Source organism: Aquarana catesbeiana, linkage group LG08 (assembly GCF_042186555.1).
Source record: "Aquarana catesbeiana isolate 2022-GZ linkage group LG08, ASM4218655v1, whole genome shotgun sequence".
NCBI lineage: Eukaryota > Metazoa > Chordata > Amphibia > Anura > Ranidae > Aquarana > Aquarana catesbeiana.
The window spans coordinates 103,683,321-103,702,223 of NC_133331.1; positions in this window are offsets into that span (position 1 = coordinate 103,683,321).

The window sequence follows — 18,903 nt, forward strand, 5'->3', positions numbered from 1 at the left end:
TGGGTATTGAACTTTCATTCTCTTCAGCCTATCATCCGCAGACTAATGGTCAGACAGAAAGGACCAACCAGACACTGGAACAATATCTGCACTGCTTCTCCTCCTTTTCACAAGATTGGGTGTCCTTACTTCCTTTAGCCGAGTTTGCCTACAATAATTCTTATCATTCAGCCACGAAACAATCTCCCTTCTTCGCAAACTACGGTTTTCACCCGTCCCTTCTGTTTAATAACATTCCGGAATGCCCGGTACCCGCTGTACTTGAAACATTGGATTTCTTTAGATCCAACAACAAGCTGCTACAAGAGACAATGGCCAAGACTCAAGCTTATATCAAACAAATCTTCGATAAGAAGAGAAGAGGGGACCTGATCCTGAACCCGGGGGACCAAGTCTGGTTAGCCACAACAAATCTGAAACTAACCTGTCCCTCAAGGAAATTAGGCCCCAGATTCGTGGGACCGTTTCCTGTAAAGAGACGAATTAACGATGTTGCCTATGAGCTGGAGTTACCGGAGGCCTTCAGGATCCACCCTGTGTTTCATATAACCTTACTGAAGCCCTCCATCCCCAACTCTTTTCCGGATCGGAATACAGAGCCACCCGAACCTGTGGTGGTAGATGGCGAAGAGGAATTTGAAATAGAGGCGATTTTAGATTACAGGAGAAGGAGAGGTCAAGTTCAATACCTTATTAAGTGGAAGGGTTATGGTCCTGAAGACAACTCGTGGGAACCTGAAACCAACATTCATGCCCAAGAACTGAACCGAACCTTTAAGAGGACCTTTTCTGACAAAGTAGCCAGATTGGGCATCCGGAGGCTGCCCGTTAGGGGGGGCAATGTCAGGGAAGACCAGCCAGTACTCAAGATGGCCGACAGAGAAGTCGACCTGTGACCTCAGCCTCTGCCAGAACACCTTTGGTGCACCTGTGTGCACATTACCAAGAGGCTAATTAAACTTGGTCTGTGCTTGCATCCAGTGCTGTCCGTTCTACAGCTTTCCTGTGTGTTCCTGCCTGCTTTACCCGTGATACCTGCACCTGTTTACTGACCCGGCTTGCCTCTGACTCTGCTACCTGCTGCCTGCATCTGACCCGGCTTGTTCTGACTCCGCATCTGCCTGCTCCTTCTACTACCAGGCTGCCAGCCCGTTGCCGACCCTGCCTGCATCCAGACTACGCACCTGCCTCCGCTTCTGCTCCTGACGTTCCCGCCAGTGTTTGACCCGGCTTGCCCGACCTGCATCTTCCGCTCATTGGAGAACCCTGCTCCAGCACCGTGCCACCTGCTGCTACATTACAGTGAAGACGAACTGTTTGGCACTTGTGCGACTCTGCACTTCTGCTCCTCCTGTCTACTCTATCAGGGGGCCAGAATCAGAGGAGCAAGAGAGGCCGTTCCCTGCATATCAGGCTCTACCGTCAGGTACGTGACAAACGCCATGTCATTTTATGTAAGTTGCAGGAGTGTAATTGAAGAAAGGATGTGTTGCACTGTAGAAGAGAATGGTGTCAGCTTCACAGTTATCAGTGCATGTGCTGCAGAAGAAAATGTCTACTGTACAGTCGGTAGCAGCAGAATAGTTTCCAGCAGCAGTGAGGAGGTTCGGTTGACATGTGAGCCAGAAAGTGTGACCGGGACTCAAGTAGAAGCAGAAGAGGCAGATGTATGTGGATGTGTGGCAGGGAACACTATCTGTACTGCAGTACCATTTGTGTATGTTAAACAGTGTTATGAGGGCAACAGCGAAGGGGTTACTGTTCCGCGCAGGAAAGAGCGCGCCAAAGAGATCTGCCTAGCAGGAAGAGCCACCGCCAGAGAGTCAGCTAGTCTGGGGACATGAGTGGAGTCACCGCCTGCAGGCCGCCAATCCAAACAGTGGGAGGGACCTGAGACATCACTTCTGCCGCCGGGTATAGCTGAGGAGACATGTGTGAGGAGTAGCAAGATGGCAGATGCCGGAGTGAGCCCGAGTGCAGAGGCTATCACACATGTTGGCGGAGAGCCTGCGGATCAGGCTGTAACACAGAAACCAACACTCACGGACACAGGAGTCCAGTTGGCACCCCCGAGGGAGTTTGGCGCTGTGCAGCAGAGGATGCCAGATTGTGTCGCTGTGCGCTTGGGGACAGTGTGGGCACTGCAGTGAATGTTGCTAAAGCTAGAGCCAAGAAAGTTCTATGTGAATTGGGAGACAGGGACCACCTCTGAGATGCTGACACCTACTGTAGCTATTCCCTTTGGGAGAGGACGGGGAGTGCCGAGAACACCACTGGGGCCTGGACCAGTAGTGCTAACATACACGACCTTCTGCCAGACCAGAGAGACCCACATTTCAGAGGTACAGCACACCCAAGTAGTGGTGGCCAGGCAGTGGCCGCAGGGTGCATTGGTCACAGCAACGCACAGTCCAGTCCTTAAATGGGCAGAGGGGGCTGGATGGATCTAGCTGGGGTCATCCAGTTCGTCAAGTGAGGAGAAACCAGGGATCATAATCGACGTGGGGTCCCCCCAATTCGAGTGCCGATTTGGATCCCTGGAAGAGGGAATCAGTGAATGGGGATCAGAGGTGGAGACCATGTGGGATTGGGGAACAGAGGGGAAAGAAAGTCCTGCAAGTTCCAGTTCACTTAGTGAAGAGACTGATTCAGGTTATTCGCATGAGCTGTGCAAGGAGTCTCGGGTTTTGTGAGGCCTATGCAAAAAGGTCCCAAATTTATCCCCATCCCGCACTTACGCCTGGGCGCAGAACGATGCCTACTTCAACCTGATCACTAATGTGGAGATCCCATATACCCCACCTGGGTTCTCTCGGTTCCAGACATACATCCAGAGGAAGGTAGCTATGGAATATGTATATGATTATCCTTATGCTCCTCAGGAAGTAATGGAACAAATCAAGGCTAAGAGGGGAGTTTCGTGTGATGAAGCCGTTAGGGACTTCCTCTATGTCCCCAAGCCACACAGGAAAAAGTCTAAGCCTCAGTTATGGGAGACCTTCCTATTCATTAAAGAAAATTGGAATCTAGAAAGATCCATACACATTGACTGTGTAGAGGTAAATCGGTCAGATGGAAAAGGCCAAGCTTTGGCCCTCAGAATTCTGGGTCCTGGAGGGAAGATTGTCTGAATACCACATCTGGATCATTATTACTGAGTCTGCCAATTGCCTGGTTAGTTTGAAAAGACTGTTTATTATAAATGGGCTGTTTAGCCTGACAAAGTTACCACAATTATCATGTTGCTGTTGGAGCTAAAAGTCCCCTTCCCTTCTACCTATGCAAATAGAGGAGGGGCTGCTGAAGTTGAAATTGCTTCACCACTCAGGAGGAAAGAACTTCTACTGCAGAGGACTTCTATTCAAGCCAGGGACTGCTACCTGGAGGGGGTAAACCCCTAGTTACTAAAGACACTTTGCGAAGATACTTTGCTCAAGACATTTTGCGAAGATCCTTTGGGCCATCACAGTTGCTAAAGTAATCTTAAGTTAAAGACACTTTGCGAAGATACTTCAATAAGGTCACTTTGCAAAGATTCTTTTGGGCCAGTGGGCCACTACAGTTTTGAGAGAAATTTGTGTGAGTTGCTGCCGAGCTGAAAATGGCAGTGGCACATTGTCTCTTCAGAGAAGGGAGTGACAAAAAGAAGGGCTTCCTTAAAGAGTGTCTACAGACGCCCACAAGTAGGCAAGCTATTGCTAAGGCTCCAGCAATGACAGCTGGCTGCAAGGAGAACATGTGTTGTCTCGGTGCTGCAGAAAGAGGGACACTGCGAACATCAGTCGGATGGACTCCGCACCTCTTCCTCCTAACTTGTGGGTTTGGCTAATAGGAAAGTCAGTACCCTGGCATGTAAGAGTGACTTTGCCTATTATTAGCCATATGGTAATATGAACTTCACCGCTCAGGTAAATCCAAACCAAAATGCATACGTCCTTAACCACCAGAGAAGGGAGAGCCCCAGGTGCTGGCTAATGCCTGTATAGGTAGAGATGAACGAAGAAGTCTGGACAGCTGCACACCGGAAGAAATTTCATATGCCTTTATTCGTAGAATGGGATCATGAAGTACACAGGGCACCATGGTAAGTTGGTACAGAGAAACAGCTGATGCGTTTCACACTTGAACTAAGTGCTTACTCATAGCTATGAGTAAGCACTTAGTTTAACTGTGAAATGCATCTACTGTTTCTCTATACCACCTTACCGTGGTGCCCTGTGTACTTCGTGATCGGTTGTGTGCGGCTGTCCAGACTTCTTCGTTCATCATTAAACATATGATTGTCATGGAACAAATGCTTAGCTAGACCGGTAGATTGTTCTGTTTGTCTTTTACAGAAACACAAGGGGACAACAGCTCAAGAGTTGACCTTTGGACACATCCACTATCTCTATGTGAATGTTAATGATAGGTGTCTGTTTAGGTGAGAAAGTCACCTCTGCAGAGAGGACAGTCTCACTGTAGGTATGATAGACTGTACAGTTGCTATATGTTTGTGTTTTGTTTGCAGTTTTGCAAGGAGTCATTATGCCTCATTGGAAGTTGCCTATGGAAACATTATTGTAGATACATAATGATATTGTCGTAGTATAATTAGTTAGGGTACTTAACCATTTCCCTACCAATCATTCTATGTTTGGCGGGGGGTGCACTAATATAGTGCACTTGGTAGATACTCTTTTGAGAAACTTGTAAATATCTTTGTACAGCAGATATTTTTTCACTTAAATTATTGTGCTTACTGGCTACATATGGGGTATGCCCTATTGCCTTGTACATATGTTACTTTCCTTTTTCCCCCTTTCCAAGTTTGTGGGAAACTCCTTGTAAATTTTTGTATGGGTATTTTTGTAGGGGCGGATGCCTGAAGCCAGTGAGGACATGGCTTATTTTGGTGGGGGGTGGATGTAGCACCCTCCTAGGTAGGTGCTAGAAGAGAGTATAGTTTTGGGTCTTTCTGCCTATCAGGAAGATTGCTAGGTAAATTTAGAATGCTCTCTGCCTACCAGGGAGCAGGATCCATTGATAGGGTCTGCTCATGGTGCTCAGATGCAGCGCATATGGTCTGAATGTTTAACACTGGTCCAATAGGGGGGCATATTGGACAGTGGGAAGTAACCTGACAAGTGAGAGCATAGGCATTGTTACAGCCCTGGCTATTGGCAGAGGACAGTGCCTCAATGCATGCTGGGTGACTCCTTCAGCTGGAGAGCGGGGTCCCAAAGGGAGGGGGCAGCTGCTTCTTCTCTGTAAAGGCTGCCTTGCGGCCTCAGGTGATCGACCTGTTGGCCTGAATCTGAGTGAAGCTGAACCCAGAGGTCCTGCAGAGCTGACTGAAAGGGAGACACACCAGGAAGGATCTGATTCTGCCTACAGTGAGTACAGATCGGTGTTATGAGGCCGGTCTTGTGAGGGCCATCCCTTCAGCTAGCGAGTCAGTGGATGGGTGTCCTGAAGATAAGGTAGTTGCATCAAGTCTGTTACTAGAGCAAGCAAAAGACTTATTTCTTCCATACAAGTGGCAGTATGGGATAACAGCAAACCTGTTACCACATCTAACCTGTAAGGCCCAGTGAGAGTTGTCCTCGATTGTAATTAGTTCCAGTTGGAGTATCCCACTATTCCCTTCTCCTATCCAAGTTCCAACAATAAATACCAAAAAAAACAAGCGGATGAGAGAACGGGCGGTTGTGTGAAAACCCTTAGTAACTGGCTGCAAGATAAGAAGGGGAAAAGCCCAGGGAAGTCTATACACAGAAATCTCTACGGAGGGGCAGTGCTACATATATAACAGTACATTGTCAATACTTGTCTAGTGATTTGGGGTCTAAGATCAATCATTAAGCATTGGGTGCACAGCAGTCGTTCTTACTGTTATTAGCAGGTGGTGGAGGGGGTAGGCCCCTGTCAAGATCTGGGAAGTAATATGAGTAGGAAATTGAACTTTAGTTGAAAGGTCAATATAAAGCAATCTGTTCTGGTACTATTGTGTGCCTAAACCCAATAAGGCATTGTCTATTGTTCTATATTTCATCCATAGCAAAATTAATGAGAAAAATGATTCTTTTCAACAGAGCCTGTTAACCGTGTATTGTGCTGCCATGAATTGGGTTGGGGTTCTGTTTACTATGTGATTTTTTAACTTTTATGCTCAGCTAAATATAGTGTAAAGTCACTGCTTTGTAAACGTAGGCAGATAAATAGTCTGGATTTGTTGCTTATTAAAAAATCACTAGGGAAACCTGACATTTCCACATTGAGTAGATGTTGTACAAAGTCTCAGTGTGAGAAGTTCTCCCGAGTGAAAGAGGAAAGGGCTGAACCACACAGGAGGCCTTTTTGATGTGTTCCAGATGAGAAAAAAAAGCCAAACAGCTATATGGGGGAAATGAATGACACTTCTCTATAACATGACTGTGGAAAAAAGTGAAAATGACAAGGCTGGGAAATTCCATCTGGCTACAAACATTAACAGAAAACAGAAAATCTTTATTCTGCTTTTCATTAACAGAAAATTTCAAATAACACATCTGCAGGAAGAGGAAATAGGAAGACAGCCATATAAAAACATGCTTGGGAGAATTTATTGTGGGAAATAAATTAAACATATTCCAAATTAAGAGCATTTGCTTAACTCTAACCCTTCTTTACCACAGATGAAAAAAAGTAAATATTGTATCATTCAGTTACAGAAAACATCAGCTAAAAATAATGGAAGATACAGTAATCTTTCTTATCCTAGAAAAACCAACATTGTACATAATCTGGTTGTCAAAATGCCATTAAAGTATATCTAAATCCAACATTTTTTTAAAAATATAATTTGGATAGCGTAGGGAGGGTTAAATGCACTTTAAGTTTTTTTTTTGTTTTTTTTTTATTGTAATCTGTATCTCATAATGGAGATTACCCTTCACCTTTTGTCTTGTAGACACAGTAGGAAGTGATAGGATATCTGTTAAATGTGAGGGGAATCCTCTTGTAGAGACTTGTCACAAGAATAAATGTCCTCATTGGAAGATTCCTCCTCTGTTCCTGTTCTGGTGGCAGCTCAAAATTTTGAATTTACCCTCACTTTTCCTGGTTACATTGGTGACAGTTAAAGAGAGTCAATGTCCCTAACAAGGACACTTCTTACGAAGACAAAACAAAGAAAGTTACTAAGACAAAACATTGGTTTAGCCCCTCACCCCTCTTTTCAAACAGAAAAAAAAGTTTTGCCGTTAGTTAAGTCTAAATATATTGTACCTATAGACATTAGACCAATGTTCTCCAAAGTGTGGGAGATATGGAGCACAGGTGATATGGTGCCTCAGGAAACCATAGTAACACCAGGCAGAGCCCATAGAATGTAGCTCTTCCTATACTCAGGTAAAATATATGATATATGATTTTTTTAAAGTTTTTTTTTGTTTTTGATAGATTAAAGAAAGGTTGTCAACCCTGTCCATTTTTTTTTTTCGCTGTGTCCCTGTTGGGTAGATTCACACTCTATTTGTTCTTGGCACCATTGTCAACGGGACTTGAACTTAGGGAGAACACAAATATTTATGTTGCCATTTGAACAGAATAAGAACGGATGTCTTACCATGGGGAAACCTCTTGTAGTGATAACTGTCTAAATGAGGTTTTCCCACACTTTGAAGAGATTTCCCCTGACTTTCAGATGTATCTTGGGTTAATCATTTGGACATGCAATTTTAATTGAAGGGTAATCTCTGCTTCTGTCTTTTTCTTTATATCAACAGTTTAGTTGGTCCGTATTTGTGATAGGTAGGTTTGCTTAATCACATGATTTGCAAAACTATTGAGACAGTGGGAGGCTCTGTCATGGTGTGAGTTTAGGAAATGGATATAGAAATGACACAGGATTCTTAAAGGTACAGTTTAAAAAGCTCGTTCATGTTTATTGTGAGCAGAGAAAGCTGTTTTTAAGCTTTCTTTGGGTTTTGTAATCCATGATTGGGCCTGTCCTGTACCCGGGTTTTGATGGAGGCCTGAAGGCTGTGTCAATTCACGGGTGTGCAGGGTCATTATAAGCAAGGCCGTGCATAGCTCAGGGATCCCATTTGACAAAGGCTTCGGTTGAAGACAGGTACATGGCCCTGTCTGGAGATTGAGGTGCTCTATGTGAAAGACTGCACTCCATGTTGGAAGGGTTCTATGTCCTTGAGACTGAGATAATTGAGGCAGCTATGTAAGTCTGAGAGACCAACAGAAGGTCTGGGAGACTAAGTAAGTCTATGGGAGTGAGGGAACTAAGTCTCGGAGGAGTGAGAGAGCCCAGGGTGTCAGCAGAACCCCTGTATAAAGGCCAGGAGTGGGCCCATGAAGCAAGGTGCTGTAACTAATGCCGCATACACACGGTCTGACTTTTCGTCTACAAAAGTCCGACGGACGCCGACGGACTAAAGCTGGCTGACAATCCGATCGTGTGTGGGCTTCGGACTTTTCCAGCCTCAAATCTGACGGACTTTAGATTTGAAACATGCTTCAAATCTTTACGTCGTAACTACGCTGGACCCAGAAATCCGCTCGTCTGTGTGCTAGTCCGACGGACAAAAACCCACGCTAGGGCAGCTATTGGCTACTGGCTATCAACTTCCTTATCTTAGTCCGGTGTACGTCATCACGTACGAATCCGTCGGACTTTTGTGTGATCGTATGTAGGCAAGTCCGTTCGTAAGAAAGTCTGCCGGACAGGCTGTCTGACTTTTGTAGACGAAAAGTCTGACCGTGTGTACGCGGCATAAAGGTTGAGTGAGCCTGGATAGCCCATGGTCTGGGAGACCAAAGAGAGCAGCACTGACGCTGATGAGATCCAGGTGACTTGGCATTTTCATTGACTGTTTGCTTTTCGAAGCTGAAACCTCTGCTTGGGCAAATTTGTAAAGACTGGCTGACGAGCCTTTAAAACACAGTTCACGTACGAATCCGTCGGACTTTTGTGTGATCGTATGTAGGCAAGTCCGTTCGTAAGAAAGTCTGCCGCAAGTCCGCCGCAAGTCTGCCAAAAGTCCGTTGAAAGTCTGTCGGACAGGCTGTCTGACTTTTGTAGAGCTAAAGCTTTTCGAAGCTGAAACCTCTGCTTGGGCAAATTTGTAAAGACTGGCTGACAAGCCTTTAAAACACAGTTCAGACTGGCATGGACTTCCCAAAAACGCATCTGCCAGAGTAAGCATAATCATCCCATATCACACTATGTATAAGCAAAGGTATAGATTTGTATGTTAAATATGACTGTGTAGCCACCAGAAGGCCCCTTTTACATTTCTCTTGTCCTGTGAGTTGAATTATTACACGTTATTTCACATGTCAATGCCAACTGTATAGCGGCAGCGTATACATTTTGAATAGGCTGGTAACAGAGGAATGGATGAAAAATAGATAATTCCCAACAAAGTGAACCAGTATGCATGGTAGTGCATTACCATGTGTTGCAGTGCACTGCACGCAAGCGCGTTAGATCTGGGCTGCCAAAATAAACAATGTCGCAAATGGCGATAAAATTCTGGCAAATCCACATAACATCCCTATGTTTTTCAGCTAAGACAAACAATTAAAGCTCAACTTTAATTTTAGATATTATTTATTTTTATTTTTTTGGAAAGGCTGGAAAGGTTAGAGCCTTTGCCAGAGTTTTAACGCCTTTTGTGACCTTTTTGTTTCTCCTTCTCTTTGTATCTCTCCAACGGTGACAACAATTGGGCAAGAATACATTAGTAGTGTGGGGAAAGGTCACTACTTCTGGCTATGTTTTTATTGCTGTCTTTGCCATACTGTCCCAGTGACATCTACATCCCCCAGTTCTTGTATGAGCAGCAAAGGGGCATCGACATGAGAAAGATGTCCGCAATGAAGTTCAAGACAAATAGAATTCTGACAGCTATGATTAAGCAGTTGTAAGTGCAAAATATTGTAGCTGTCCTTGTTCCACCACTTCACCTTGTTTTTATGGACAGGATTTAATAAAGGTAGTCTATATCAGAATTTGGTCATCCGTACATTATTTTCTACATGAGAGAAATTATAGTCGGACTTTAAAAATGACTCCTGTTCAATGTTTTAATAAGATGATAATTTTCTTGAAAGTGGAGTGAAAAAAGCAGATGCTTCTAAAAAAGATCATTAAAAATCAAGTAATTAGTTCAACATTAATTATCTCATTGTCAACTTGCCTCTTAACATGTTTTGTAATCAACTCCATTCTAATTCTTTTATCAGAGATGTATTATTTAAAAGTCATCTGATAAGAAAGCTAATTAAAAAGATACACTGTGCTTTGTCTCTTCCAATATCAAGATAATAGAGAAGAGCCACACAATGTGTGGATAGTCATTAATTAATGCATTCAGAACAAGAGGCTGGGGAAAAAGTGATGTAGGTTATGTCAGGGTAACCAAATACAGGAAAAAAAAACAATAACATTTCTTCATCAGTTTAGACCAATAAATATTCTTCTACATATTTTTGGTAAAAAAAAATCGCAATAAGCGTATATTGATTGCTTTGCGCAAAAGTTATAGCGTTGACAAAATAGAAAAAGATTTATGGCATTTTTATTATTAATTTTTTTTTAATAGTAATGGCGGTAATCTGCAATTTTTAGCGGCAGACAGATCGGACACTTTTGACACTTTTTTGGGACCATTGACATTTATACAGCGATCAGTGCTATAAAAATGCACTGATTACTGTGTGAATGGCACTAGCATGGAATTAGTTAACACTAGGGGGCGATCAAGGGATTAAATGTGTTCCCTGGGAGGTGTGTTTCTAACTGTGGGGGATGGGACTGACTGGAGGAGGAGAGAGATCACTAGGAACAGGAGATCTTTCTCTCCTCCCCTGTCAGAATGGGGATCTGTCTGTTTACATTGACAGATCCCCATTCTGGCTCTCTTTCCCATGAGCGCGGGTGGCCTGCCTGCCGCAGTATAATGAGCTGCTGTGCTCATTCTCGTTGCTGGAAAGATCGGGTTCAGGTAAGTAAAAGGGGGGCTCTGGGGGGCTGCTGCTTAGAACCCCTTTAAAACTCACTTCTCCAGCAGGTGTCAATCTGCACTTTGCCCCAAGAGCCACATCCTCCAAGTCCCCCACCACCAAGCACTGTGGTTACACTGGCCAGTCCAAATAATACTACAGGATACAGTAGTGATGTAGGGACCAGCAGGAGGAACCAGGGTACACAAGGGGGACCAGGCACTTGAAGCACATAAAAGTGTACAAAATGGGTTCCTCTGTACACTTTTAAGCTAGTCAGCATAAAATTCATACATAATCTGGTTCAAATTCTGGTTAAAAACAGAGGTCTTAGGTACTTACATTTACAAACATAGCTAACAGCCACATAGATGCATCAAGGCACCTTTCATGAACATGGTCCCTAGGTCTAAACTATGCGAGTTTCCCATCTTCCTGAAGTGTGTCAGATGTGAAGATTCTTCAGGAAGCTGCAGCTGTTGAAGCAAAGTAAGGACTAGTCTCTGGAGAGGTATCTTTTTGCAGGCTGCTTGTTTTAGGTTTATTTTTTCCAACTCCAAGTGACAGAATCACGACATTAAAGAACTTAAGAAAAGCTCTCCCTGCAAAAAAAAAAAAGAATTACTACTTTACTCTCTCACCACCCTTCTTACTGAAGGACCTTTCAAGAGAATTGGATTTATGGTCTCCCTCTGGTCTTTGTGGTTTTTTTCACTTGCCCCTACAAGACAACCACTGATGTAGGGTCTGGCAGAAGGAACCACAGCACATAGCGAAAGACTGGGTATCTCACACTCCCTATAGATCACTTCAAGGAAAAAATTTAAAGGCCAAGTCACTTTAAAGAAAAACAGTGTAAAAAGACCATAACGAAAGTAGCCATTCCTTAACTCACTCCACATACTAGTGCTTAGATTATGAGTTCAACCTATAAATCATCCGGAATATAGTATACCAGAAGAGTTGAAGGATGAATGCTTCCACCACAGCATAATTACACACACAAGAGTTTCCCTTCCTAGCTAAACCCCATTCAAAAAAATCTGCATGAACAAAGAATGTAGAAACAGATACTTGGAGTATTAGACCAATGGGAAACACTTGTACAGTCAGTCCTAAAACATTCAAGCACCAATAAATAGTTTTCACCTAGTAAAAGAGGCATAGTCCAGTTGTGTGGCTAATCATTGTGTATGTCAACGCAAGTACTCCAACTAAGGTTTGGGCTAAGCCAGAAGACCTCACAGACACCTTTAAAATCTAACCATATTCAATATAATGATCCCAGCTGCAGCCATGACAACCATTTGTGAACTGCTTGGCTCACATGCAGTAAACAGATTTGTTTTTTTTATATATATAAAAAAAATAAAAGATTTGTTGCTGCTAATTTTCCAGCATACCTGCAGCTACCTCCAAGAGCCTGCAGTTACAACAGAAAGCCCATCCATTTTAACAGGCAAAGCCCAGAGAGTTCTGGGCAATACTGGAGCTTGCTGCTATCCCCGTCCCTGTTGGTTAGTCACTATGATAGGCTGCCTCTTGGAACAAAAGGAATGTGCAAGAGGCAGGAAACGGTGCAAGCTTTGGCTGTCAAAAAGGCCCAGTATGCAACTATATACATGATTTCATAGGTTCCCCTTTAATGCATGTCTTGTTACTGGTGATCATTACAATTATTCCATGACATCATTCTTTAACCTACTACTACCTTTCTTATAACAAATACCTTTCATACAAAATACATTTCTCACATTTACTTTTTAATACCACCTTTACTATCTAAATGGAGATTGTTGGTCAGGTGCTTTCACTTTTGGACTAAGTCTCTGTATTTGAAACTTAACAACAAGAAAATATAGAAAAAAACACAATTTGTTGTGTATTAATTAAACAATTATTATATTACTTATGCTATTGTGTATTCTTTGTATCACAACAACCTAGGGGAGAAAAGAGTAACTGTGTGAGCCATAGAGGAGGAGAAAGCCCACAGATGATCTCACCAGTGTCCTCCTGCTCCTTTGTTATCCCATCCCAGACCAAACTGTATTGCTTATCTGCAATTTAGTCTGCCAAGAAATGTAGGAACTGGCTATGCAGTGTTGCTGGGGTGTCTGGATTAGAAGACTGGCAAAACAGAATTACAGATACTTGGGCAGGTAGTACATTTCAAATATGCTTTGACTGTGTATTCTGCTGCATACTTTGCGTTACACACATACAAATATTAAAGGTAGTTTACAAATTCAGCCCCAGTGTTTGCAGGGAGCTTGGTAGGGATCAGAAACTCTTCAAAAACAAAGTCTGGGAAAGGCCATAGTGTGAATGAGCCTTTAGAACCACTGTTCAGTAACTATTGTTTACTGCTTTTGTGTCCCCGTTGAAGAAATTCACTCTCACTTGTATCAGCGATCAGCTCAACAGGGCAAGAAAGTGATGGGTGAGCTAAAAATTTACAAATCAGGAGTACCACACTAAGCTTCCATTTCCTGGCAGCCACTACGGAAAGATATCCTATGGTTCGATACAGAAAAGGTGATTACTGTAACCTCATCTAGTGGAAGCGATTTACCCCTGGAGGGGCAGAAGGATCCGGATACCCCAGTGTTTGCTGAGCCAAGGAGGAGGTACAGTGAGAGTACAGAGTACAGTACAGAGGTGCTCTGAGTACAGCCAGTACACTCACTACATGCGGTTTACCCCTGTAATGCCGCGTACACACAAGCGGACTTTGATGGACTAGGTCCGGCAGACCGGACTCCGTCGGACAATTCGACCATGTGTGGGCTCCAGCGGACTTTTTTTTCCCAAAAGTCTGACGGTCCTAGAAATAAAACATGTTTCAAATCTTTCTGACGGACTCGAGTCGAAAAGTCCGCTCGTCTGTATGCTAGTCCGACGGACAAAAAACGATGCTAGGGCAGCTATTGGCTACTGGCTATGAACTTCCTTATTTTCGTCCGGTCGTACGTCATCACGTACGAATCCGTTGGACTTTGGTTGATCGTGTGTAGGCAACTCCGTTCATTCGAAAGTCTGTCCGAAAAGTCAGCCGGACCTAGTCCGTCGAAAAGTCCACCCCTGTGTACGCGACATCAGGGTGCAAGAATCTGGTGAGTGGGGAACTGAGGGGGAGTACAGGAGGTCTCTTGATTTACTGCAAACCTGTGGCTAAACCTAGGCACAAGTCACTTTGGACAAGCACAAGTCACCTGAAATTTTGCCATTTTGCACTTCTTGAGATTGAACTTTATAATTGATTTACTTTTTTCATTTTTTATACTTTTTTCACTGAACTTTAACCTTATTTATTTCTACGATAATTAATTTTTTATCATATATTTTCTATCATATATTATTTTGCACATTTACTACATATTGTTTGGGATTAATTATTTAGGATGAAATTTGATTGCCTTTGTAGATTTGATGAGTTTACTTTGATATGGTTGTAAACAGCACAATAGAGCACCATTAATACACTATTTGATATAGGTCACAGGGTGAGAACACCTTCTATGATATCTACCTCATATATTGGGAAATTACTCACCATCCATCTGAGAAGAGTGACCTATTGGAGAATCACCCTTCAGGTGACGGCAGCGCCACCTGAAGTAATCATCACCCATCTATTGCATATTCACCTGGGAGGAGTGACTCACTGTAGAGGATCATTCTTCATGTGAGGGGCAGCGCCACCCACCCCTACATATACACAATCTTTTAAGCTTCTATTCTACCACAAGCAGAAGAAAACAAAACAGAGTAGTTAGGCATGCTACAATCCAGTTGATTTAGGCTAGAGCAGCCAATGATCTTATGTCTATGGGTTCAGGCAGACCAGTGTTAGATGAATGCTTACAGGGGAATGTCAACTGGACATATTAAAAAAAAGAAAAACTAATCCAATCCCGCCATGCTTCTAGGCTAGGCAATGCTGGCAACATCTGCCTGTGCCACACTCCTACAGCCTTGTCTCTATTCAAATAAACATAAATATTCGTCCAGAATTGGCATTAGGGTGTGACAGCTGCCCCAAGTACTGAAAGGCAGTCAGAACATGGCTGCAATTAAATCAGCTTCTGTATACAAATTACATATGCACAAGCCTCACCACTACAGCTGATGGTGGTGGTGAGCTCCAACCATCAAATAATTATAATTTCCTGTGATGGTCACACAGCCTGCTTACATTCTGCAAGACTGGGTGTATACCAGGACAACCTCCCGCATCTTTCTTATTTCAAAGCAATTAAATACCATCAACTAAAAAGTCATCTTTGTCAATAGCATTTTTTATGGAGATGCCAAGAGTGTGCAGAGGTATTAGGTATACTCAAAACCATTGTTTCCTGAATCTACAGTTACAGATGTCATCCCCTTATATTTCCAGAAGGTGTTTCAAATTATGCATTTCACTGCTTGAGAAACCATCTAACCAACCTATTTCAATGCTCCAGATTTATATCCTCTTTTTTTAAACTTCTATGTAGAGCACACATGCACAGCAAACCTACAGAATTCCAAACATGTCTTTTATTCATGCAAGAAGAAGGGACATATAAGCGTAAAGGCACAGAGACAGTGAAAACTAACATGTAAGTCTTAAAATAGAAACACTTACTACCAGCACTGGTCTTCAGTTTTTTGTTCGGGGATTGCTATAGAATACTATTCTGCTACAATCACTTTTGTTGGGAATTTGGTTATACAGGAACCCACTTTTCTTACCTGTTTGCAGAGAGATATTCCCACACACACCTACTGTAAACTGAGCTTTCTCTCACACACAAAAAGTTAGTTATATCAAATTGTATATGGCTCAAAGTCTACACTTAAATTAGAACCAGCCTTGGAAGATTAAATAAAAAGCAGAGTTCCACCCAAAAGAGGAACTTCCGTTCATTTGTCTCTTCCCCCCCCGCTCTGGTGCCACATTTGGCACCTTTCGGGGGGGGGAGGGTACCTGTCCCCCTTTTGGGAGACCGGGCCACGGCGAATTGCGTCAGCAGCTCAGCTTCCTCCTCCTTCCCCCGCCACCGGGCCAGTAGGAGAGCGCAGTGGTGCCTCGTGCATGAGCAGTAGGGACCCGGCGTGAAGCCTTTACCGGCAATGGTGGCAGCAGCACCCGACAGCTGATGGAAACAACAGCTGCGGTGCTGACATCGCTGGATCGGCAGTATATGTAGCTGCTGGCTTTTAATTTTAGCAGTGGTGGGTGGACATCCACTTTAATTGCCAATTAATAAAAAAGAGGAAGTTACACAGGACAGATTCAGGGAGCAGACATATGCATCTCACATGTAAGTATCACTCTGCAATGGGGCCCCAGTGGTTTACAGAGACTGTAGCATAGTTGCAATGCATTTGTTAGACAGTAATAGGTCTCTTACACACTAGGCATTTAGAATGTGTGCCTCCAATCCAATTTCAGTGCACCCAGGAGGCACAGGTGTGGCATCCAGCCCCACCTTCTGTCAAAGCTTATGGCAGGTTAACATAAGCTGCAACTGGGCTGAAAGCTGTACCATGTAGTACTCAGGATTAGCGACCTATGTGTTTAGGGATGTATGTCCAGAACGGAGAAGACTTACATTCCGGGCATACGTCCCTGAACCCAAATGGTACCACTCGGTACAGCATTCAGCCCCATCCAGCAGCAGGGTATTTCAGCCTGCCATTGACTTTGACAGGCTGCAGGCAGTGGGGCTGGACACTGCATATGTTATTTCTAAGTGCTCTTAAATGCTGGGATTGTATGCACATGGGTCAAACAACTAATGTGCAAGGGAACTAAGCAGTCCAAGGATCTGTTTTTCATGTTTCCCAGAATAGCTCTCATTAAAAAGTCAACAAAAAATACAGATAAACTCACACATGAACTCAATAAAGCAATACCATATTTTGTTAAAAGCTTTATTCGGCTCAACTGCAAAAAGTTCCAGCATTTTTGCATGATGATAGTATTAATTACAAAATTCAAGCATTCTCAAAAATGTTGCGCAAAGGATTAAACTCATTTGTAAGTGCTTCATGCCTTTTATTAGCATGCAAAAACAGCACTCCTCAGATCAGACAGAAGGGGCAGCATGACAGAAGAGATGGGAGGTTATTAAAAATTGAAATCAGTAGTGTGTTGGACAGTGTATGTTGTCCATTAGTGCAAGATCTAAGTACATAAAAAGTCATTAGGCTTTGATATCAGATGAAGACTTTACACAGGGATGGAACACTACGGTAATTTAAAATATCCTTTCAGTATACACTAATGCCTAGAAATCATGTATTCATACAGTAAAAAAATGCAAAGAGTGAAAAAAGTTAATGCAAAATGCAGTAACTGCAAACACATTTTTGCATTCTTTAAGTCAGATCAGTTAAAATGATTGTGATTTTTTTAAACATAATAAACATGTCATATTCACCTGCTCTGTGCAATCGTTTTGCACATAGTGGCCCTGATCCTCCTCTCCTGGCACTCATGTGGTCTTAATCCCCAGTCGTCCCCAGCCCAATCGCCCCAGCAGTCTATTGACACACACAGCGCAGCTTGGCTGCACTCCCCACTCCCTCCTCACTGGATGTTATTGACAACAGCAGGAGCACTGGATCGAGATCAGACTCGGGTAAGTATTTAGGAGGGCTGGGGGGCTGATCACAGAAGTTTTTTTTATCTTAATGCAGAGAATTGTTTTAATAAAAGAAAAAAAGATTTACAGCTCTTGGCTCTGCTTTACTGAAGAAGCCTCATATGGCCTTATTTATCATCATGTTTTAGGAGCTGTTTGTACTGCCTCAGGGACAACAAAAAAGCTACAGAATGTAAAAGATAGTCAGACATTTGGGGGTGATACAACCATCCTCAGGCATTTTTGAAGGCCAGTGTATCCCTACACATGACTAGTCAACTTCTGCAGTCATGAAACTGCTCGATGTTCATCACCTAAACTACAAAACACACTGTTCAATTGCAGTCACCTGTTTTTAAAGACTGCATGCAGGCAACTCTTTATTGTATTATAGATATGCTATGTCTCTTCTGCAATAACACACACACTTTTACCTAACTGCTCACAGTCTTCTATTGAATGCACACTAAGCTGTGCATTGGCAGCTCAGCGTGCATTCCTGACACGATCTGGCTATACCTCAATGACTGAATCCTGTGTGCATGCGCAGAATGAGGTCACCCCCTTTCCCCCCTGCCAGTCAATCAGGAGGCCGAAAACCCAGCCCCTGAAAGAAGATGACAACCGCTGAGGAATGTAACCACCGAATCCCTGGAAGGTGGAGGCGAGTATTTCTGGGGGTTTCGTTTCAATTTAAGTGCATGGGAACAATGCTAGGCATTTCTACCACTTGTTTAAATGTTGTCACCAATTGTGCAGCACAATATAATACATACTAACTAAATAGGTTTTCCCGTATTTACTTGTATTCTTGAAGTTAGGGTGCTTATCTATTCAGTATATAGTTTTCCCTGTTATAATAAGACTAAGTGGTTTATTGCTAAACAACAGGTACAAAAACTTTTTATTTATAAGGTATAAAGATATAGTCTCCAATTTTAAAAAAGAATATAAATCCACTTTGTGTGCACCAAAGGCCTTTCAAACCTAGTTATCACCTTGTAAAGCAGCAGGGACATCATCACAGTACATAGCCTGTGCAGAGAGCAGAGCTGTGGGAGGAGCCCAGCAGGTCCACCTAGTACAGGTTGCCTCCAGAACTACAGAAGGGGGAGGAGATAAGACCAGTCACTCTACACAAGGGGAGAGAGTAACAGTGACCGGTCTTTATCGGGAGGAGCCCAGCAGGTCCACCTAGTACAGGTTGCCTCCAGAACTACAGAAGGGGGAGGAGATAAGACCAGTCACCCTACACAAGGAGAGAGAGTAACAGTGACCGGTCTTT